The sequence below is a fragment of the Hemitrygon akajei genome, chromosome 11 (genome assembly GCF_048418815.1).
Source record: "Hemitrygon akajei chromosome 11, sHemAka1.3, whole genome shotgun sequence".
NCBI lineage: Eukaryota > Metazoa > Chordata > Chondrichthyes > Myliobatiformes > Dasyatidae > Hemitrygon > Hemitrygon akajei.
The window spans coordinates 84,254,601-84,279,237 of record NC_133134.1 but is presented as its reverse complement, the minus strand read 5'-3'; the positions used below and the strand labels follow the sequence as shown (position 1 = coordinate 84,279,237).

General features: G+C 47.8%; 1 pseudogene; it reads right to left on the bottom strand.

Annotated features, from left to right (window-relative positions):
• LOC140736353 (cellular retinoic acid-binding protein 2-like) overlaps positions 1-24,637 on the bottom strand; it is a 32,383-nt pseudogene that overhangs the window by 570 nt on the left and 7,176 nt on the right.

Sequence of the window (24,637 nt, the reverse complement as noted above, 5' to 3'; positions counted from 1 at the left end):
TGCACCATCCTGTCCAGTTGCATCATGGTTTGGAACGGCAACTGCTCTGCCTGTGACTGCAGGAAACTGCGGAGAGTTGTGGACACATCTCACCAGCCTCCCCTCCATGGACTCTGTCTGCACTTCTTACTGCCCCAGGAAAGCAGCCAGCAGAATCCAAGACTCCTTACACCCCGGACAATCTCTCTCCTTCACTCTGCCTTTGGGCAGAAGATACTAAAACAAAAAAGTGATCCAACAGATTCAAGACAGTGTCTACCCCACTGTTATAAAACTATTGGACAAACCTCTCATATGCTGTAAGATAGACTTCTGATCTCCCAATCTAATTTGTTGTGGCCCTTGAACTTTGCCTGCACTGCACTTTCTCTGTAACTGCGACACTCTATTCTGCACTCTGTTTCAGATTACGATTCACTTTTTACCAAAACGTACATCAAAACATAGAGCGAATTGTGCGGTTTGAGTTAACAACCAACACAATCTAACTGCGCTGGGAGAAGCCCACAAGCGTTGCCCCTCATTCTGGCCCCATTTTCCTTTTGTTTCAACTCTGTGTACTTACATGTGTATGATCTGTCTGAATAGCACGCAGACAAAAGACTTTCACTCTAACCTGAGATGTGACAATATTGAACCAAGCATTAGTAACCTTCACAGAGCACTCGCCTACCCAGGACACTGCCACCTCACGAGCATGATCCCAGGAATGAAAGGGTTAATGCACGAGGAGCATTTACGGCTCTGGGCCTGTTCTCACTGGAGTTTAGAAGAATGAGGGAGGATTTAATTGAACCTAATGAATATTGAAAGGCCTAGATAGTGTGAACGTGGAGAGGATGTTCCCTATAGTGGGGAGTCTAGGACCAGAAGGCACAGCCTCAGAATACAAAGACATCCTCTTAGAACAGAGATGAGGAGGAATTTCTTTAGCCAGAGCGTGATGAGTTTGTGGAATCCATTGCTACAGATGGTCGTGGAGGCCAGGACAGAGTCCTATTTAAAGTGCAGGTTGATAGGCTCTTGATTGGTCAGAGCATCAACAGTTATGGGGGGGAAGGCAGGATGGGGTTGGCCATGATGAAATGGCAGTGTAGACTCGATGGGCTGAATGGCCTCATTCTGCTCCTATGTCTCCCACAAAGAGCAGGCTGTTCAACCCATCTTTCTCATGCCAGCCCTTTCCCCAGTTACTCACTATTGCAAAGGTTCTGCCAAAGCCCAGCATGGCTTTCCATTTCCACTTTAAACATTACCCCACTGTGCCCCCTCCCAGCCCTGAAGAAGAATGTGAATCCATGGAATTCCCTCCTACAGGGCAAGCCATTAAACATATTCAAAAAGGTGACAATGGCCTGATATAGGGAGAGGTTGAGCCGTTTGGGACTTTATTCCCTGAAGCGTAGGAGAATGACAGGTGACCTTATAGAGTCACAGCGCAGTGCAGTACAGAAACAGTCCCTTTGGCCCATCTAGTCCATGCCTAAAGGTTACTATGCCTACCTAGAGGAAACACAAGAGGCTGCAGGTGCTAGAATATGAGTCTATAGCTCCAGTTTGCTCCCACAGTCAAAAAACATTCCAGTTAGCATTTCAACTGGTCATTGTGAATTGTCCTGAGATTGTTAAATGGCTTGTCGGACTGGATGGAACTGTTTCATGCTAAATAAATGGACAAACCACAGGAAGAACTCAGGACAGGCAGCATCTGCGGGATAAATGGAACTGTTGACGTGATGGGTGGAAATTTTGCATCCAGAATAATTTCTTACTTCTCTCCCCTTTGGAGATACTACTCAACCCATTGTTCAGGTGAAGGGTCTCAGCTAGTAACATCAATAGTCCTTCTCCCTCCACAATGGCTGCCCTGACCCGCTGAGTTCCTCCAGCTTTTTGTGTGTTGCTTCTGACCAGTGTGACCGCTGTTAAGTTTTCACTGCTAATGTGATGGTCTCTCTGTAAGGCTTCACTGCTAAGGTAATGGTTTCTCTGTAATGTTTGGGTTATGACTAGAGATAACGGGGGCTTTGGAATGTATGTTAGCCAATGAGAGGCATGTTGTTCTTTCTTGTGGGTCTGGGGGCAGGGATTTCACTGCCTTTTGTCGGCAAGAGAAGAAGAGAGAAGATGCGAGTGGAGAGAGTTGGTGGACCGCCGGACAGAGTGGGCGAGGAGAGAGGGTCCGAAGGTCAGTGACGCTCGGAGGAGGTTGATGGGGAACGACTGGCCGAATTCATGAACTCCAACGTGCACGTACGAACGACTGTTTTATTCAAATGGGCCTGTTTTCTTTTAATTTTCTTCACTAACCCTATAGTCAGATTAAGATTTATAAAGTTCAGTCGTTTAATTGCATAAATATACTGTCTGATATTTTGTGGTGTGGATTTCACATCACGCAGTATCCACACAAACAAGATTTCTCAGTCTGGCTGGGCCAGAGGCTGTCTTCCCCTAGACAAACGTGCTGGCCAAGCCTGAGGGTTACACTATGGCAGGCCAGACTTGATGGGCCAAATGGCCTGATTCTGCTCCTGTGCCTCTCGTGATCTTATTCACCTCTGCCAGGTCACCCCCCCCCCACCCCCCACCACAGGAAAAATAATTCCAGTCTATACAAACTCAATTTCTCCAGTCCAGGCAACATCCTGGTTTACCTTCTCCATATTCTAGACCTTACCCAGCTCCACTTTAATGTCATCTGACCAGCACAGCTCCAGCCGCTGACCACTCTCTGGAGGAAGAAATCTCTCATCCTTACCATGGGTTCATGACCCTGGTTACCATCGGGTCAGTAACTAGTTACCATGGGGACAAAAATCCAATTACCATGGGGGGGGGGGGGGGGAGGTCAGGGACTCGGGTTACCGTGGGGACAGAGAGCTGGTTACCATGGGAGGCAGTAGCTCTGGTTATGGTGGGAGGGACCCGTTTCCATGGGTGGAGGCCCGGTGAAGGGGGTCACCACAGGAAGAAAGGGCCAGTCACTTCTTAACTCAGGGGGATGCAGACACGGTTTGTTTAATCTTTTCTCCTGGATAAAACCATCACAAGAATCAATCTGGTGAACCTTGTATCACAAACAGGGTCTCTTTCAGTGACCTACAGTACTATGCAAAGGTATAAGGCACACATATATAACTAGGGGAAGGGAGGGAGAGGGAAACGCCAGACAGACGTTCTGTAATGACCAATAAAACAATTGTTTAGAATAAAATTACCTTGCCTGATGGGTGTGTCTTCACCCACGTCAACCCCCACCACTGGCACTCCTTCTCTGCCACAGCACTCCACCCTCAACATTCCCTACATCCTTTGCTCCAACCAGATTTACAAACTCACTCTCTGTACCACGTTGGCAAAAGTCTTAGGCACCTTAACTATATATATATATATATATATATATATATATATGTGCCTTTTGCACAGGACTGTAGCCTGTGCACAAAATACCAGGCGTGGTCTCGGGGGAAAATGAGCCATGGGATGGAATTTAACTCAGACAAGTGCGAGGGTTGTATTTTGGGGCAGGACTTTCACAGTAAACAGCAGGGTCCCAGGGAGTGTCGTAGAATGAAAGGGCTTGGGAGTGCAGAAACATGGTTCCCTGAAAGTGGCCCCACAGGGAGACAGGGCAGGTGCTTGGTATGCTGGCTTTCTTCAGAATGGGGATTGAGTACAGCAGCTGGGGCGTTACGTTGCAGTTGGTGTAATGTGTGGATCTATTTCTTTCAGAGGTCCCCTTTGCACTAGGTATTGATCATTTGCCTCCACATGTGCATTGTTCTCTCTCTCTCTGTCATTACAATGTGAATACACCAGTTAAAGCCATTTCGCATGTACAGTCGGCCCTTCTTATCCACGGGGGATTGGTTCTGAGACCCCCACGGATACCAAAAAACGTGGATGCTCAAGTCCCTTATTCAACCTGTCGTAGTGCGGTGGACCTTAGGACCTGGTGCAGCTCTGAATCCGCAGTGTTTCTGTTCACGAAAATAATCATGGTCATGATTGAAAATAAGGTGGAAGTAATAAAGCGACTGGAGAGAGGTGAAACGTTATCGGTCATTGGAAAAGCGTTAGGCTACAGTCGGTCAACAATCGGAACAATTTTAATGTAGCACGTGAAAGGCCCTGCCCCGATGGAATCTGCAATTATTACTAAGCAATGTAGTGGTTTAATTATTGAAATACGTATGTCTCTTAAGTGTTTTATATGCATAGAAAGGTAAAATATGTACTATATACTAAGAAAAACGTTTGACTAACTGACGCTATTACCGGATGTACCTGTTCCGACTTCAAATCCGACTTAAAGATGGACTCAGGAATGGAACTCATTCATAACCTGGGGGCTGCCTGTACTTTTAAGTCATTTCTAGATTACTTATAATACCTAATACAATGTAAATGCTATGTAAATAGTTGTTATACTGTATTGTTTAGGGAATAATGACAAGAAAATAGTCTGTACATGCTCAAGCAGCGAGTGCTGGAGAGAGAACTTGCGGGTTTTCCCGATCCGCGGCTGGTTGAATCCGCGCATACGGAACCCGCGGATAAGGAGGGCTGACTGTACATGCTTTTATTTAATCGATATGTAGTTGTGCACAGACATACCAAACTTGCGACAAGTAAGAGTCTGAAAGTCAGAGAATATCAGACAGTTACGGGACAGTGCAGCGAGTGGAAAGAGTATGAAACCCATCATGGATGCTTACAAAGGTAAGTGTGAGTATTGCATAGTACACAGTGTAAGATGTGTAACTAGTAAAATTTAAAGTGAAAATAATGTGGCAATGGCTTCGCGAACACTAACAAGATGGAGGAGCAAATGAAAGCCCCACCCTTCTTAGCTTAATGGGTCCTAGGACATACAGTCTCTTACACAACTTAGTAACCCCTGAAAAACCAGCAAAAAACTCCTTCAATGAAATTGTTACAATTTTACAAATTCACCTGAGCTAAACTGCTGGTAAAAGCTGAGAGATTTAGATTTTACAAAAGGAACAAGTTAAAGGATGAAAGCATTTCTGAGTACATTGCAGAACTGCACAAACTTTCCCAGTAATGTGATCAGAAAGAGATGGACTTTCTGATGCCTTATGGGAAAGGCTTGTATGTGACATGCATAGTCAAAGCACTCAAACGAGGCTACTGGCAGAAAGAGAGCGAACCAGAACAGTCATTGACCATTGCAATATCGTTAGAGACTGCAGCAAAGGATGCAGAAGAACCACAGAAAGGGACTTTAGAATGTGAAATGCACAAAATGTCCCTGAATCGTGCATAAAGCCAAAAATTTTATCAACGTTGCAAATCCTTCCGTAAGGCAAATGACTGTTGGTTCAATGAAAAAATTTGAAGGAAGTGTCACAGATAGGATCACACAGAGAGTGTGCAAGTCAGGAAGTGTCACAGATAGGATCACACAGAGAGTGTGCGTCAGGAAGTGTCACAGATAGGATCACACAGAGAGTGTGCAAGTCAGGAAGTGTCACAGATAGGATCACAGCGAGAGTGTGCAAGTCAGGAAGTGTCACAGATAGGATCACACAGAGAGTGTGCAAGTCAGGAAGTGTCACAGATAGGATCACACAGAGAGTGTGCAAGTCAGGAAGTGTCACAGATAGGATCACACAGAGAGTGTACGTCAGGAAGTGTCACAGATAGGATCACATCGCGAGTGTGCAAGTCAGGAAGTGTCACAGATAGGATCACACAGAGAGTGTGCAAGTCAGGAAGTGTCACAGATAGGATCACACAGAGAGTGTGCAAGTCAGGAAGTGTCACAGATAGGATCACATCGAGAGTGTGCGTCAGGAAGTGTCACAGATAGGATCACACAGAGTGTGCAAGTCAGGAAGTGTCACAGATAGGATCACATCGCGAGTGTGCAAGTCAGGAAGTGTCACAGATAGGATCACACAGAGAGTGTGCAAGTCAGGAAGTGTCACAGATAGGATCACACAGAGAGTGTGCAAGTCAGGAAGTGTCACAGATAGGATCACATCGAGAGTGTGCGTCAGGAAGTGTCACAGATAGGATCACACAGAGTGTGCAAGTCAGGAAGTGTCACAGATAGGATCACACAGAGAGTGTGCAAGTCAGGAAGTGTCACAGATAGGATCACACAGAGAGTGTGCAAGTCAGGAAGTGTCACAGATAGGATCACATCGAGAGTGTGCGTCAGGAAGTGTCACAGATAGGATCACATCGAGAGTGTGCAAGTCAGGAAGTGTCACAGATAGGATCACACAGAGAGTGTGTGTCAGGAAGTGTCACAGATAGGATCACACAGAGAGTGTGCAAGTCAGGATGTGTCACAGATAGGATCACACAGAGAGTGTGCAAGTCAGGAAGTGTCACAGATAGGATCACACAGAGAGTGTGCAAGTCAGGAAGTGTCACAGATACGATCACACAGAGAGTGTGCGTCAGGAAGTGTCACAGATAGGATCGCACAGAGAGTGTGCAAGTCAGGAAGTGTCACAGATAGGATCACACAGAGAGTGTGCAAGTCAGGAAGTGTCACAGATAGGATCACACAGAGAGTGTGCAAGTCAGGAAGTGTCACAGATAGGATCACACAGAGTGTGTGCAAGTCAGGAAGTGTCACAGATAGGATCACACAGAGAGTGTGCGTCAGGAAGTGTCACAGATAGGATCACACAGAGAGTGTGCGTCAGGAAGTGTCACAGATAGGATCACACAGAGTGTGCAAGTCAGGAAGTGTCACAGATAGGATCACACAGAGAGTGTGCGTCAGGAAGTGTCACAGATAGGATCACACAGAGAGTGTGCATCAGGAAGTGTCACAGATAGGATCACAGCGAGAGTGTGCAAGTCAGGAAGTGTCACAGATAGGATCACACAGAGAGTGTGCAAGTCAGGAAGTGTCACAGATAGGATCACACAGAGAGTGTGCGTCAGGAAGTGTCACAGATAGGATCACACAGAGAGTGTGCGTCAGGAAGTGTCACAGATAGGATCACACAGAGAGTGTGCAAGTCAGGAAGTGTCACAGATAGGATCACACAGAGAGTGTGCAAGTCAGGAAGTGTCACAGATAGGATCACACAGAGAGTGTGCATCAGGAAGTGTCACAGATAGGATCACACAGAGAGTGTGCATCAGGAAGTGTCACAGATAGGATCACACAGAGAGTGTGCAAGTCAGGAAGTGTCACAGATAGGATCACACAGAGAGTGTGCGTCAGGAAGTGTCACAGATAGGATCACATCGCGAGTGTGCAAGTCAGGAAGTGTCACAGATAGGATCACACAGAGAGTGTGCAAGTCAGGAAGTGTCACAGATAGGATCACACAGAGAGTGTGCAAGTCAGGAAGTGTCACAGATAGGATCACATCGAGAGTGTGCAAGTCAGGAAGTGTCACAGATAGGATCACACAGAGAGTGTGCAAGTCAGGAAGTGTCACAGATAGGATCACACAGAGAGTGTGCAAGTCAGGAAGTGTCACAGATAGGATCACATCGAGAGTGTGCGTCAGGAAGTGTCACAGATAGGATCACACAGAGTGTGCAAGTCAGGAAGTGTCACAGATAGGATCACATCGCGAGTGTGCAAGTCAGGAAGTGTCACAGATAGGATCACACAGAGAGTGTGCAAGTCAGGAAGTGTCACAGATAGGATCACATCGAGAGTGTGCAAGTCAGGAAGTGTCACAGATAGGATCACACAGAGAGAGTGCAAGTCAGGAAGTGTCACAGATAGGATCACACAGAGAGTGTGCGTCAGGAAGTGTCACAGATAGGATCACACAGAGAGTGTGCGTCAGGAAGTGTCACAGATAGGATCACACAGAGAGTGTGCGTCAGGAAGTGTCACAGATAGGATCACACAGAGAGTGTGCGTCAGGAAGTGTCACAGATAGGATCACACAGAGAGTGTGCGTCATGAAGTGTCACAGATAGGATCACACAGAGAGTGTGCGTCAGGAAGTGTCACAGATAGGATCACACAGAGAGTGTGCAAGTCAGGAAGTGTCACAGATAGGATCACATCGAGAGAGTGCGTCAGGAAGTGTCACAGATAGGATCACACAGAGTGTGCAAGTCAGGAAGTGTCACAGATAGGATCACATCGAGAGTGTGCATCAGGAAGTGTCACAGATAGGATCACACAGAGTGTGCAAGTCAGGAAGTGTCACAGATAGGATCACACAGAGAGTGTGCAAGTCAGGAAGTGTCACAGATAGGATCACACAGAGAGTGTGCAAGTCAGGAAGTGTCACAGATAGGATCACACAGAGAGTGTGCAAGTCAGGAAGTGTCACAGATAGGATCACATCGAGAGTGTGCGTCAGGAAGTGTCACAGATAGGATCACATCGAGAGTGTGTGTCAGGAAGTGTCACAGATAGGATCACACAGAGAGTGTGCAAGTCAGGAAGTGTCACAGATAGGATCACACAGAGAGTGTGCAAGTCAGGAAGTGTCACAGATAGGATCACACAGAGAGTGTGCAAGTCAGGAAGTGTCACAGATACGATCACACAGAGAGTGTGCGTCAGGAAGTGTCACAGATAGGATCACACAGAGAGTGTGCAAGTCAGGAAGTGTCACAGATAGGATCACACAGAGAGTGTGCAAGTCAGGAAGTGTCACAGATAGGATCACACAGAGAGTGTGCAAGTCAGGAAGTGTCACAGATAGGATCACACAGAGAGTGTGCAAGTCAGGAAGTGTCACAGATAGGATCACACAGAGAGTGTGCAAGTCAGGAAGTGTCACAGATAGGATCACACAGAGAGTGTGCATCAGGAAGTGTCACAGATAGGATCACAGCGAGAGTGTGCAAGTCAGGAAGTGTCACAGATAGGATCACACAGAGAGTGTGCAAGTCAGGAAGTGTCACAGATAGGATCACACAGAGAGTGTGCATCAGGAAGTGTCACAGATAGGATCACACAGAGAGTGTGCGTCAGGAAGTGTCACAGATAGGATCACACAGAGAGTGTGCAAGTCAGGAAGTGTCACAGATAGGATCACACAGAGAGTGTGCAAGTCAGGAAGTGTCACAGATAGGATCACATCGAGAGTGTGCAAGTCAGGAAGTGTCACAGATAGGATCACACAGAGAGTGTGCAAGTCAGGAAGTGTCACAGATAGGATCACACAGAGAGTGTGCAAGTCAGGAAGTGTCACAGATAGTATCACACAGAGAGTGTGCAAGTCAGGAAGTGTCACAGATAGGATCACACAGAGAGTGTGCAAGTCAGGAAGTGTCACAGATAGGATCACACAGAGAGTGTGCAAGTCAGGAAGTGTCACAGATAGGATCACACAGAGAGTGTGCAAGTCAGGAAGTGTCACAGAGAGGATCACACAGAGAGTGTGCAAGTCAGGAAGTGTCACTGATAGGATCACACAGAGAGTGTGCAAGTCAGGAAGTGTCACAGATAGGATCACATCGCGAGTGTGCAAGTCAGGAGGTGTCACAGATAGGATCACACAGAGAGTGTGCAAGTCAGGAAGTGTCACAGATAGGATCACATCGAGAGTGTGCAAGTCAGGAAGTGTCACAGATAGGATCACACAGAGAGAGTGCAAGTCAGGAAGTGTCACAGATAGGATCACACAGAGAGTGTGCGTCAGGAAGTGTCACAGATAGGATCACACAGAGAGTGTGCGTCAGGAAGTGTCACAGATAGGATCACACAGAGAGTGTGCGTCAGGAAGTGTCACAGATAGGATCACACAGAGAGTGTGCGTCAGGAAGTGTCACAGATAGGATCACACAGAGAGTGTGCGTCATGAAGTGTCACAGATAGGATCACACAGAGAGTGTGCGTCAGGAAGTGTCACAGATAGGATCACACAGAGAGTGTGCAAGTCAGGAAGTGTCACAGATAGGATCACATCGAGAGTGTGCGTCAGGAAGTGTCACAGATAGGATCACACAGAGTGTGCAAGTCAGGAAGTGTCACAGATAGGATCACATCGAGAGTGTGCGTCAGGAAGTGTCACAGATAGGATCACACAGAGTGTGCAAGTCAGGAAGTGTCACAGATAGGATCACACAGAGAGTGTGCAAGTCAGGAAGTGTCACAGATAGGATCACACAGAGAGTGTGCAAGTCAGGAAGTGTCACAGATAGGATCACACAGTGAGTGTGGAAGTCAGGAAGTGTCACAGATAGGATCACATCGAGAGTGTGCGTCAGGAAGTGTCACAGATAGGATCACATCGAGAGTGTGTGTCAGGAAGTGTCACAGATAGGATCACACAGAGAGTGTGCAAGTCAGGAAGTGTCACAGATAGGATCACACAGAGAGTGTGCAAGTCAGGAAGTGTCACAGATAGGATCACACAGAGAGTGTGCAAGTCAGGAAGTGTCACAGATACGATCACACAGAGAGTGTGCGTCAGGAAGTGTCACAGATAGGATCACACAGAGAGTGTGCAAGTCAGGAAGTGTCACAGATAGGATCACACAGAGAGTGTGCAAGTCAGGAAGTGTCACAGATAGGATCACACAGAGAGTGTGCAAGTCAGGAAGTGTCACAGATAGGATCACACAGAGAGTGTGCAAGTCAGGAAGTGTCACAGATAGGATCACACAGAGAGTGTGCAAGTCAGGAAGTGTCACAGATAGGATCACACAGAGAGTGTGCAAGTCAGGAAGTGTCACAGATAGGATCACACAGAGAGTGTGCATCAGGAAGTGTCACAGATAGGATCACAGCGAGAGTGTGCAAGTCAGGAAGTGTCACAGATAGGATCACACAGAGAGTGTGCAAGTCAGGAAGTGTCACAGATAGGATCACACAGAGAGTGTGCATCAGGAAGTGTCACAGATAGGATCACACAGAGAGTGTGCGTCAGGAAGTGTCACAGATAGGATCACACAGAGAGTGTGCAAGTCAGGAAGTGTCACAGATAGGATCACACAGAGAGTGTGCAAGTCAGGAAGTGTCACAGATAGGATCACATCGAGAGTGTGCAAGTCAGGAAGTGTCACAGATAGGATCACACAGAGAGTGTGCAAGTCAGGAAGTGTCACAGATAGGATCACACAGAGAGTGTGCAAGTCAGGAAGTGTCACAGATAGTATCACACAGAGAGTGTGCAAGTCAGGAAGTGTCACAGATAGGATCACACAGAGAGTGTGCAAGTCAGGAAGAGTCACAGATAGGATCACACAGAGAGTGTGCAAGTCAGGAAGTGTCACAGATAGGATCACACAGAGAGTGTGCAAGTCAGGAAGTGTCACAGAGAGGATCACACAGAGAGTGTGCAAGTCAGGAAGTGTCACTGATAGGATCACACAGAGAGTGTGCAAGTCAGGAAGTGTCACAGATAGGATCACATCGCGAGTGTGCAAGTCAGGAAGTGTCACAGATAGGATCACACAGAGAGTGTGCAAGTCAGGAAGTGTCACAGATAGGATCACATCGAGAGTGTGCAAGTCAGGAAGTGTCACAGATAGGATCACACAGAGAGAGTGCAAGTCAGGAAGTGTCACAGATAGGATCACACAGAGAGTGTGCGTCAGGAAGTGTCACAGATAGGATCACACAGAGAGTGTGCGTCAGGAAGTGTCACAGATAGGATCACACAGAGAGTGTGCGTCAGGAAGTGTCACAGATAGGATCACACAGAGAGTGTGCGTCAGGAAGTGTCACAGATAGGATCACACAGAGAGTGTGCGTCATGAAGTGTCACAGATAGGATCACACAGAGAGTGTGCGTCAGGAAGTGTCACAGATAGGATCACACAGAGAGTGTGCAAGTCAGGAAGTGTCACAGATAGGATCACATCGAGAGTGTGCGTCAGGAAGTGTCACAGATAGGATCACACAGAGTGTGCAAGTCAGGAAGTGTCACAGATAGGATCACATCGAGAGTGTGCGTCAGGAAGTGTCACAGATAGGATCACACAGAGTGTGCAAGTCAGGAAGTGTCACAGATAGGATCACACAGAGAGTGTGCAAGTCAGGAAGTGTCACAGATAGGATCACACAGAGAGTGTGCAAGTCAGGAAGTGTCACAGATAGGATCACACAGAGAGTGTGCAAGTCAGGAAGTGTCACAGATAGGATCACATCGAGAGTGTGCGTCAGGAAGTGTCACAGATAGGATCACATCGAGAGTGTGTGTCAGGAAGTGTCACAGATAGGATCACACAGAGAGTGTGCAAGTCAGGAAGTGTCACAGATAGGATCACACAGAGAGTGTGCAAGTCAGGAAGTGTCACAGATAGGATCACACAGAGAGTGTGCAAGTCAGGAAGTGTCACAGATACGATCACACAGAGAGTGTGCGTCAGGAAGTGTCACAGATAGGATCACACAGAGAGTGTGCAAGTCAGGAAGTGTCACAGATAGGATCACACAGAGAGTGTGCAAGTCAGGAAGTGTCACAGATAGGATCACACAGAGAGTGTGCAAGTCAGGAAGTGTCACAGATAGGATCACACAGAGAGTGTGCAAGTCAGGAAGTGTCAAAGATAGGATCACACAGAGAGTGTGCAAGTCAGGAAGTGTCACAGATAGGATCACACAGAGAGTGTGCATCAGGAAGTGTCACAGATAGGATCACAGCGAGAGTGTGCAAGTCAGCAAGTGTCACAGATAGGATCACACAGAGAGTGTGCAAGTCAGGAAGTGTCACAGATAGGATCACACAGAGAGTGTGCGTCAGGAAGTGTCACAGATAGGATCACACAGAGAGTGTGCGTCAGGAAGTGTCACAGATAGGATCACACAGAGAGTGTGCAAGTCAGGAAGTGTCACAGATAGGATCACACAGAGAGTGTGCAAGTCAGGAAGTGTCACAGATAGGATCACATCGAGAGTGTGCAAGTCAGGAAGTGTCACAGATAGGATCACACAGAGAGTGTGCAAGTCAGGAAGTGTCACAGATAGGATCACACAGAGAGTGTGCAAGTCAGGAAGTGTCACAGATAGGATCACACAGAGAGTGTGCAAGTCAGGAAGTGTCACAGATAGGATCACACAGAGAGTGTGCAAGTCAGGAAGTGTCACAGATAGGATCACACAGAGAGTGTGCAAGTCAGGAAGTGTCACAGATAGGATCACACAGAGAGTGTGCAAGTCAGGAAGTGTCACAGAGAGGATCACACAGAGAGTGTGCAAGTCAGGAAGTGTCACAGATAGGATCACACAGAGAGTGTGCAAGTCAGGAAGTGTCACAGATAGGATCACATCGAGAGTGTGCAAGTCAGGAAGTGTCACAGATAGGATCACACAGAGAGTGTGCAAGTCAGGAAGTGTCACAGATAGGATCACACAGAGAGTGTGCAAGTCAGGAAGTGTCACAGATAGGATCACACAGAGAGTGTGCGTCAGGAGGTGTCACAGATAGGATCACACAGAGAGTGTGCGTCAGGAAGTGTCACAGATAGGATCACACAGAGAGTGTGCAAGTCAGGAAGTGTCACAGATAGGATCACACAGAGAGTGTGCGTCAGGAAGTGTCACAGGTAGGATCACACAGAGAGTGTGCAAGTCAGGAAGTGTCACAGATAGGATCACACAGAGTGTGCGTCCGGAAGTGTCACAGATAGGATCACACAGAGAGTGTGCGTCAGGAAGTGTCACAGATAGGATCACACAGAGAGTGTGCGTCAGGAAGTGTCACAGATAGGATCACACAGAGAGTGTGCATCAGGAAGTGTCACAGATAGGATCACACAGAGAGTGTGCGTCAGGAAGTGTCACAGATAGGATCACACAGAGAGTGTGCAAGTCAGGAAGTGTCACAGATAGGATCACACAGAGAGTGTGCAAGTCAGGAAGTGTCACAGATAGGATCACATCGAGAGTGTGCAAGTCAGGAAGTGTCACAGATAGGATCACACAGAGAGTGTGCAAGTCAGGAAGTGTCACAGATAGGATCACACAGAGAGTGTGCAAGTCAGGAAGTGTCACAGATAGTATCACACAGAGAGTGTGCAAGTCAGGAAGTGTCACAGATAGGATCACACAGAGAGTGTGCAAGTCAGGAAGAGTCACAGATAGGATCACACAGAGAGTGTGCAAGTCAGGAAGTGTCACAGATAGGATCACACAGAGAGTGTGCAAGTCAGGAAGTGTCACAGAGAGGATCACACAGAGAGTGTGCAAGTCAGGAAGTGTCACTGATAGGATCACACAGAGAGTGTGCAAGTCAGGAAGTGTCACAGATAGGATCACATCGCGAGTGTGCAAGTCAGGAAGTGTCACAGATAGGATCACACAGAGAGTGTGCAAGTCAGGAAGTGTCACAGATAGGATCACATCGAGAGTGTGCAAGTCAGGAAGTGTCACAGATAGGATCACACAGAGAGAGTGCAAGTCAGGAAGTGTCACAGATAGGATCACACAGAGAGTGTGCGTCAGGAAGTGTCACAGATAGGATCACACAGAGAGTGTGCGTCAGGAAGTGTCACAGATAGGATCACACAGAGAGTGTGCGTCAGGAAGTGTCACAGATAGGATCACACAGAGAGTGTGCGTCAGGAAGTGTCACAGATAGGATCACACAGAGAGTGTGCGTCATGAAGTGTCACAGATAGGATCACACAGAGAGTGTGCGTCAGGAAGTGTCACAGATAGGATCACACAGAGAGTGTGCAAGTCAGGAAGTGTCACAGATAGGATCACATCGAGAGTGTGCGTCAGGAAGTGTCACAGATAGGATCACACAGAGTGTGCAAGTCAGGAAGTGTCACAGATAGGATCACATCGAGAGTGTGCGTCAGGAAGTGTCACAGATAGGATCACACAGAGTGTGCAAGTCAGGAAGTGTCACAGATAGGATCACACAGAGAGTGTGCAAGTCAGGAAGTGTCACAGATAGGATCACACAGAGAGTGTGCAAGTCAGGAAGTGTCACAGATAGGATCACACAGAGAGTGTGCAAGTCAGGAAGTGTCACAGATAGGATCACATCGAGAGTGTGCGTCAGGAAGTGTCACAGATAGGATCACATCGAGAGTGTGTGTCAGGAAGTGTCACAGATAGGATCACACAGAGAGTGTGCAAGTCAGGAAGTGTCACAGATAGGATCACACAGAGAGTGTGCAAGTCAGGAAGTGTCACAGATAGGATCACACAGAGAGTGTGCAAGTCAGGAAGTGTCACAGATACGATCACACAGAGAGTGTGCGTCAGGAAGTGTCACAGATAGGATCACACAGAGAGTGTGCAAGTCAGGAAGTGTCACAGATAGGATCACACAGAGAGTGTGCAAGTCAGGAAGTGTCACAGATAGGATCACACAGAGAGTGTGCAAGTCAGGAAGTGTCACAGATAGGATCACACAGAGAGTGTGCAAGTCAGGAAGTGTCAAAGATAGGATCACACAGAGAGTGTGCAAGTCAGGAAGTGTCACAGATAGGATCACACAGAGAGTGTGCATCAGGAAGTGTCACAGATAGGATCACAGCGAGAGTGTGCAAGTCAGCAAGTGTCACAGATAGGATCACACAGAGAGTGTGCAAGTCAGGAAGTGTCACAGATAGGATCACACAGAGAGTGTGCGTCAGGAAGTGTCACAGATAGGATCACACAGAGAGTGTGCGTCAGGAAGTGTCACAGATAGGATCACACAGAGAGTGTGCAAGTCAGGAAGTGTCACAGATAGGATCACACAGAGAGTGTGCAAGTCAGGAAGTGTCACAGATAGGATCACATCGAGAGTGTGCAAGTCAGGAAGTGTCACAGATAGGATCACACAGAGAGTGTGCAAGTCAGGAAGTGTCACAGATAGGATCACACAGAGAGTGTGCAAGTCAGGAAGTGTCACAGATAGGATCACACAGAGAGTGTGCAAGTCAGGAAGTGTCACAGATAGGATCACACAGAGAGTGTGCAAGTCAGGAAGTGTCACAGATAGGATCACACAGAGAGTGTGCAAGTCAGGAAGTGTCACAGATAGGATCACACAGAGAGTGTGCAAGTCAGGAAGTGTCACAGAGAGGATCACACAGAGAGTGTGCAAGTCAGGAAGTGTCACAGATAGGATCACACAGAGAGTGTGCAAGTCAGGAAGTGTCACAGATAGGATCACATCGAGAGTGTGCAAGTCAGGAAGTGTCACAGATAGGATCACACAGAGAGTGTGCAAGTCAGGAAGTGTCACAGATAGGATCACACAGAGAGTGTGCAAGTCAGGAAGTGTCACAGATAGGATCACACAGAGAGTGTGCGTCAGGAGGTGTCACAGATAGGATCACACAGAGAGTGTGCGTCAGGAAGTGTCACAGATAGGATCACACAGAGAGTGTGCAAGTCAGGAAGTGTCACAGATAGGATCACACAGAGAGTGTGCGTCAGGAAGTGTCACAGGTAGGATCACACAGAGAGTGTGCAAGTCAGGAAGTGTCACAGATAGGATCACACAGAGTGTGCGTCCGGAAGTGTCACAGATAGGATCACACAGAGAGTGTGCGTCAGGAAGTGTCACAGATAGGATCACACAGAGAGTGTGCATCAGGAAGTGTCACAGATAGGATCACACAGAGAGTGTGCGTCAGGAAGTGTCACAGATAGGATCACACAGAGAGTGTGCGTCAGGAAGTGTCACAGATAGGATCACACAGAGAGTGTGCAAGTCAGGAAGTGTCACAGATAGGATCACACAGAGAGTGTGCGTCATGAAGTGTCACAGATAGGATCACACAGAGAGTGTGCGTCAGGAAGTGTCACAGATAGGATCACACAGAGAGTGTGCGTCAGGAAGCGTCACAGATAGGATCACACAGAGAGTGTGCGTCAGGAAGCGTCACAGATAGGATCACACAGAGAGTGTGCAAGTCAGGAAGTGTCACAGATAGGATCACATCGAGAGTGTGCAAGTCAGGAAGTGTCACAGATAGGATCACATAGAGAGAGTGCAAGTCAGGAAGTGTCACAGATAGGATCACACAGAGAGTGTGCAAGTCAGGAAGTGTCACAGATAGGATCACATAGAGAGTGTGCAAGTCAGGAAGTGTCACAGATAGGATCACACAGAGAGTGTGCATCAGGAAGTGTCACAGATAGGATCACATCGAGAGTGTGCAAGTCAGGAAGTGTCACAGATAGGATCACATAGAGAGTGTGCAAGTCAGGAAGTGTCACAGATAGGATCACACAGAGAGTGTGCATCAGGAAGTGTCACAGATAGGATCACACAGAGAGTGTGCGTCAGGAAGTGTCACAGATAGGATCACACAGAGAGTGTGCGTCAGGAAGTGTCACAGATAGGATCACACAGAGAGTGTGCAAGTCAGGAAGTGTCACAGATAGGATCACACAGAGAGTGTGCAAGTCAGGAAGTGTCACAGATAGGATCACACAGAGAGTGTGCGTCAGGAAGTGTCACAGATAGGATCACACAGAGAGTGTGCGTCAGGAAGTGTCACAGATAGGATCACACAGAGAGTGTGCGTCAGGAAGTGTCACAGATAGGATCACACAGAGAGTGTGCAAGTCAGGAAGTGTCACAGATAGGATCACAGCGAGAGTGTGCAAGTCAGGAAGTGTCACAGATAGGATCACACAGAGAGTGTGCGTCAGGAAGTGTCACAGATAGGATCACACAGAGAGTGTGCAAGTCAGGAAGTGTCACAGATAGGATCACACAGAGAGTGTGCAAGTCAGGAAGTGTCACAGATAGGATCACACAGAGAGTGTGCAAGTCAGGAAGTGTCACAGATAGGATCACACAGAGAGTGTGCAAGTCAGGAAGTGTCACAGATAGGATCACAGCGAGAGTGTGCAAGTCAGGAAGTGTCACAGATAGGATCACACAGAGAGTGTGCAAGTCAGGAAGTGTCACAGATAGGATCACACAGAGAGTGTGCGTCAGGAAGTGTCACAGATAGGATCACACAGAGAGTGTGCGTCAGGAAGTGTCACAGATAGGATCACACAGAGAGTGTGCGTCAGGAAGTGTCACAGATAGGATCACACAGAGAGTGTGCGTCAGGAAGTGTCACAGATAGGATCACACAGAGAGTGTGCAAGTCAGGAAGTGTCACAGATACGATCACACAGAGAGTGTGCGTCAGGAAGTGTCACAGGTAGGATCACACAGAGAGTGTGCAAGTCAGGAAGTGTCACAGATAGGATCACACAGAGAGTGTGCGTCAGGAAGTGTCACAGATAGGATCACACAGAGAGTGTGCGTCAGGAAGTGTCACAGATAGGATCACACAGAGAGTGTGCGTCAGGAAGTGTCACAGATAGGATCACACAGAGAGTGTGCATCAGGAAGTGTCACAGATAGGATCACACAGAGAGTGTGCGTCAGGAAGTGTCACAGATAGGATCACACAGAGAGTGTGCGTCATGAAGTGTCACAGATAGGATCACACAGAGAGTGTGCGTCAGGAAGTGTCACAGATAGGATCACACAGAGAGTGTGCGTCATGAAGTGTCACAGATAGGATCACACAGAGAGTGTGCGTCAGGAAGTGTCACAGATAGGATCACACAGAGAGTGTGCATCAGGAAGTGTCACAGATAGGATCACACAGAGAGTGTGCGTCAGGAAGTGTCACAGATAGGATCACACAGAGAGTGTGCAAGTCAGGAAGTGTCACAGATAGGATCACACAGAGAGTGTGCATCAGGAAGTGTCACAGATAGGATCACACAGAGAGTGTGCGTCAGGAAGTGTCACAGATAGGATCACACAGAGAGTGTGCGTCAGGAAGTGTCACAGATAGGATCACACAGAGAGTGTGCAAGTCAGGAAGTGTCACAGATATGATCACACAGAGAGTGTGCGTCAGGAAGTGTCACAGGTAGGATCACACAGAGAGTGTGCAAGTCAGGAAGTGTCACAGATAGGATCACACAGAGAGTGTGCGTCAGGAAGTGTCACAGATAGGATCACACAGAGAGTGTGCGTCAGGAAGTGTCACAGATAGGATCACACAGAGAGTGTGCGTCAGGAAGTGTCACAGATAGGATCACACAGAGAGTGTGCAAGTCAGGAAGTGTCACAGATAGGATCACACAGAGAGTGTGCAAGTCAGGAAGTGTCACAGATAGGATCACACAGAGAGTGTGCAAGTCAGGAAGTGTCACAGATAGGATCACATCGAGAGTGTGCGTCAGGAAGTGTCACAGATAGGATCACAGTGAGAGTGTGCGTCAGGAAGTGTCACAGATAGGATCACACAGAGAGTGTGCAAGTCAGGAAGTGTCACAGATAGGATCACATCGAGAGTGTGCAAGTCAGGAAGTGTCACAGATAGGATCACACAGAGAGTGTGCAAGTCAGGAAGTGTCACAGATAGGATCACATCGAGAGTGTGCAAGTCAGGAAGTGTCACAGATAGGATCACACAGAGAGTGTGCAAGTCAGAAAGTGTCACAGATAGGATCACACAGAGAGTGTGCATCAGGAAGTGTCACAGATAGGATCACACAGAGAGTGTGCGTCAGGAAGTGTCACAGATAGGATCACACAGAGAGTGTGCGTCAGGAAGTGTCACAGATAGGATCACACAGAGAGTGTGCAAGTCAGGAAGTGTCACAGATAGGATCACATCGAGAGTGTGCGTCAGGAAGTGTCACAGATAGGATCACAGTGAGAGTGTGCGTCAGGAAGTGTCACAGATAGGATCACACAGAGAGTGTGCAAGTCAGGAAGTGTCACAGATAGGATCACATCGAGAGTGTGCAAGTCAGGAAGTGTCACAGATAGGATCACACAGAGAGTGTGCAAGTCAGGAAGTGTCACAGATAGGATCACATCGAGAGTGTGCAAGTCAGGAAGTGTCACAGATAGGATCACACAGAGAGTGTGCAAGTCAGAAAGTGTCACAGATAGGATCACACAGAGAGTGTGCGTCAGGAAGTGTCACAGATAGGATCACAGCGAGAGTGTGCAAGTCAGAAAGTGTCACAGATAGGATCACACAGAGAGTGTGCGTCAGGAAGTGTCACAGATAGGATCACACAGAGAGTGTGCAAGTCAGGAAGTGTCACAGATAGGATCACACAGAGAGTGTGCAAGTCAGGAAGTGTCACAGATAGGATCACACAGAGAGTGTGCAAGTCAGGAAGTGTCACAGATAGGATCACACAGAGAGTGTGCAAGTCAGGAAGTGTCACAGATAGGATCACACAGAGAGTGTGCAAGTCAGGAAGTGTCACAGATCGGATCACACAGAGAGTGTGCAAGTCAGGAAGTGTCACAGAGAGGATCACACAGAGAGTGTGCAAGTCAGGAAGTGTCACAGATAGGATCACACAGAGAGTGTGCAAGTCAGGAAGTGTCACAGATAGGATCACACAGAGAGTGTGCAAGTCAGGAAGTGTCACAGAGAGGATCACACAGAGAGTGTGCAAGTCAGGAAGTGTCACAGATAGGATCACACAGAGAGTGTGCAAGTCAGGAAGTGTCACAGATAGGATCACATCGAGAGTGTGCAAGTCAGGAAGTGTCACAGATAGGATCACACAGAGAGTGTGCAAGTCAGGAAGTGTCACAGATAGGATCACACAGAGAGTGTGCAAGTCAGGAAGTGTCACAGATAGGATCACACAGAGAGTGTGCAAGTCAGGAAGTGTCACAGATAGGATCACACAGAGAGTGTGCGTCAGGAGGTGTCACAGATAGGATCACACAGAGAGTGTGCGTCAGGAAGTGTCACAGATAGGATCACACAGAGAGTGTGCAAGTCAGGAAGTGTCACAGATAGGATCACACAGAGAGTGTGCGTCAGGAAGTGTCACAGGTAGGATCACACAGAGAGTGTGCAAGTCAGGAAGTGTCACAGATAGGATCACACAGAGTGTGCGTCCGGAAGTGTCACAGATAGGATCACACAGAGAGTGTGCGTCAGGAAGTGTCACAGATAGGATCACACAGAGAGTGTGCATCAGGAAGTGTCACAGATAGGATCACACAGAGAGTGTGCGTCAGGAAGTGTCACAGATAGGATCACACAGAGAGTGTGCGTCAGGAAGTGTCACAGATAGGATCACACAGAGAGTGTGCGTCAGGAAGTGTCACGGATAGGATCACACAGAGAGTGTGCGTCATGAAGTGTCACAGATAGGATCACATCGAGAGTGTGCAAGTCAGGAAGTGTCACAGATAGGATCACATAGAGAGAGTGCAAGTCAGGAAGTGTCACAGATAGGATCACACAGAGAGTGTGCAAGTCAGGAAGTGTCACAGATAGGATCACATAGAGAGTGTGCAAGTCAGGAAGTGTCACAGATAGGATCACACAGAGAGTGTGCATCAGGAAGTGTCACAGATAGGATCACACAGAGAGTGTGCGTCAGGAAGTGTCACAGATAGGATCACACAGAGAGTGTGCGTCAGGAAGTGTCACAGATAGGATCACACAGAGAGTGTGCAAGTCAGGAAGTGTCACAGATAGGATCACACAGAGAGTGTGCAAGTCAGGAAGTGTCACAGATAGGATCACACAGAGAGTGTGCGTCAGGAAGTGTCACAGATAGGATCACACAGAGAGTGTGCGTCAGGAAGTGTCACAGATAGGATCACACAGAGAGTGTGCAAGTCAGGAAGTGTCACAGATAGGATCACATCGAGAGTGTGCGTCAGGAAGTGTCACAGATAGGATCACACAGAGAGTGTGCGTCAGGAAGTGTCACAGATAGGATCACACAGAGAGTGTGCAAGTCAGGAAGTGTCACAGATAGGATCACACAGAGAGTGTGCAAGTCAGGAAGTGTCACAGATAGGATCACATCGAGAGTGTGCAAGTCAGGAAGTGTCACAGATAGGATCACACAGAGAGTGTGCAAGTCAGGAAGTGTCACAGATAGGATCACACAGAGAGTGTGCAAGTCAGGAAGTGTCACAGATAGGATCACACAGAGAGTGTGCAAGTCAGGAAGTGTCACAGATAGGATCACACAGAGAGTGTGCAAGTCAGGAAGTGTCACAGATAGGATCACACAGAGAGTGTGCAAGTCAGGAAGTGTCACAGATAGGATCACACAGAGAGTGTGCAAGTCAGGAAGTGTCACAGAGAGGATCACACAGAGAGTGTGCAAGTCAGGAAGTGTCACAGATAGGATCACACAGAGAGTGTGCAAGTCAGGAAGTGTCACAGATAGGATCACATCGAGAGTGTGCAAGTCAGGAAGTGTCACAGATAGGATCACACAGAGAGTGTGCAAGTCAGGAAGTGTCACAGATAGGATCACACAGAGAGTGTGCAAGTCAGGAAGTGTCACAGATAGGATCACACAGAGAGTGTGCGTCAGGAGGTGTCACAGATAGGATCACACAGAGAGTGTGCGTCAGGAAGTGTCACAGATAGGATCACACAGAGAGTGTGCAAGTCAGGAAGTGTCACAGATAGGATCACACAGAGAGTGTGCGTCAGGAAGTGTCACAGGTAGGATCACACAGAGAGTGTGCAAGTCAGGAAGTGTCACAGATAGGATCACACAGAGTGTGCGTCCGGAAGTGTCACAGATAGGATCACACAGAGAGTGTGCGTCAGGAAGTGTCACAGATAGGATCACACAGAGAGTGTGCATCAGGAAGTGTCACAGATAGGATCACACAGAGAGTGTGCGTCAGGAAGTGTCACAGATAGGATCACACAGAGAGTGTGCGTCAGGAAGTGTCACAGATAGGATCACACAGAGAGTGTGCAAGTCAGGAAGTGTCACAGATAGGATCACACAGAGAGTGTGCGTCATGAAGTGTCACAGATAGGATCACACAGAGAGTGTGCGTCAGGAAGTGTCACAGATAGGATCACACAGAGAGTGTGCGTCAGGAAGCGTCACAGATAGGATCACACAGAGAGTGTGCGTCAGGAAGCGTCACAGATAGGATCACACAGAGAGTGTGCAAGTCAGGAAGTGTCACAGATAGGATCACATCGAGAGTGTGCAAGTCAGGAAGTGTCACAGATAGGATCACATAGAGAGAGTGCAAGTCAGGAAGTGTCACAGATAGGATCACACAGAGAGTGTGCAAGTCAGGAAGTGTCACAGATAGGATCACATAGAGAGTGTGCAAGTCAGGAAGTGTCACAGATAGGATCACACAGAGAGTGTGCATCAGGAAGTGTCACAGATAGGATCACATCGAGAGTGTGCAAGTCAGGAAGTGTCACAGATAGGATCACATAGAGAGTGTGCAAGTCAGGAAGTGTCACAGATAGGATCACACAGAGAGTGTGCATCAGGAAGTGTCACAGATAGGATCACATCGAGAGTGTGCGTCAGGAAGTGTCACAGATAGGATCACACAGAGAGTGTGCGTCAGGAAGTGTCACAGATAGGATCACACAGAGAGTGTGCAAGTCAGGAAGTGTCACAGATAGGATCACACAGAGAGTGTGCAAGTCAGGAAGTGTCACAGATAGGATCACACAGAGAGTGTGCGTCAGGAAGTGTCACAGATAGGATCACACAGAGAGTGTGCGTCAGGAAGTGTCACAGATAGGATCACACAGAGAGTGTGCGTCAGGAAGTGTCACAGATAGGATCACACAGAGAGTGTGCAAGTCAGGAAGTGTCACAGATAGGATCACAGCGAGAGTGTGCAAGTCAGGAAGTGTCACAGATAGGATCACACAGAGAGTGTGCGTCAGGAAGTGTCACAGATAGGATCACACAGAGAGTGTGCAAGTCAGGAAGTGTCACAGATAGGATCACACAGAGAGTGTGCAAGTCAGGAAGTGTCACAGATAGGATCACACAGAGAGTGTGCAAGTCAGGAAGTGTCACAGATAGGATCACAGCGAGAGTGTGCAAGTCAGGAAGTGTCACAGATAGGATCACACAGAGAGTGTGCGTCAGGAAGTGTCACAGATAGGATCACACAGAGAGTGTGCGTCATGAAGTGTCACAGATAGGATCACACAGAGAGTGTGCGTCAGGAAGTGTCACAGATAGGATCACACAGAGAGTGTGCGTCAGGAAGTGTCACAGATAGGATCACACAGAGAGTGTGCGTCATGAAGTGTCACAGATAGGATCACACAGAGAGTGTGCGTCATGAAGTGTCACAGATAGGATCACACAGAGAGTGTGCGTCAGGAAGTGTCACAGATAGGATCACACAGAGAGTGTGCGTCAGGAAGTGTCACAGATAGGATCACACAGAGAGTGTGCAAGTCAGGAAGTGTCACAGATATGATCACACAGAGAGTGTGCGTCAGGAAGTGTCACAGGTAGGATCACACAGAGAGTGTGCAAGTCAGGAAGTGTCACAGATAGGATCACACAGAGAGTGTGCGTCAGGAAGTGTCACAGATAGGATCACACAGAGAGTGTGCGTCAGGAAGTGTCACAGATAGGATCACACAGAGAGTGTGCGTCAGGAAGTGTCACAGATAGGATCACACAGAGAGTGTGCATCAGGAAGTGTCACAGATAGGATCACACAGAGAGTGTGCGTCAGGAAGTGTCACAGATAGGATCACACAGAGAGTGTGCGTCAGGAAGTGTCACAGATAGGATCACACAGAGAGTGTGCAAGTCAGGAAGTGTCACAGATAGGATCACATCGAGAGTGTGCGTCAGGAAGTGTCACAGATAGGATCACAGTGAGAGTGTGCGTCAGGAAGTGTCACAGATAGGATCACACAGAGAGTGTGCAAGTCAGGAAGTGTCACAGATAGGATCACATCGAGAGTGTGCAAGTCAGGAAGCGTCACAGATAGGATC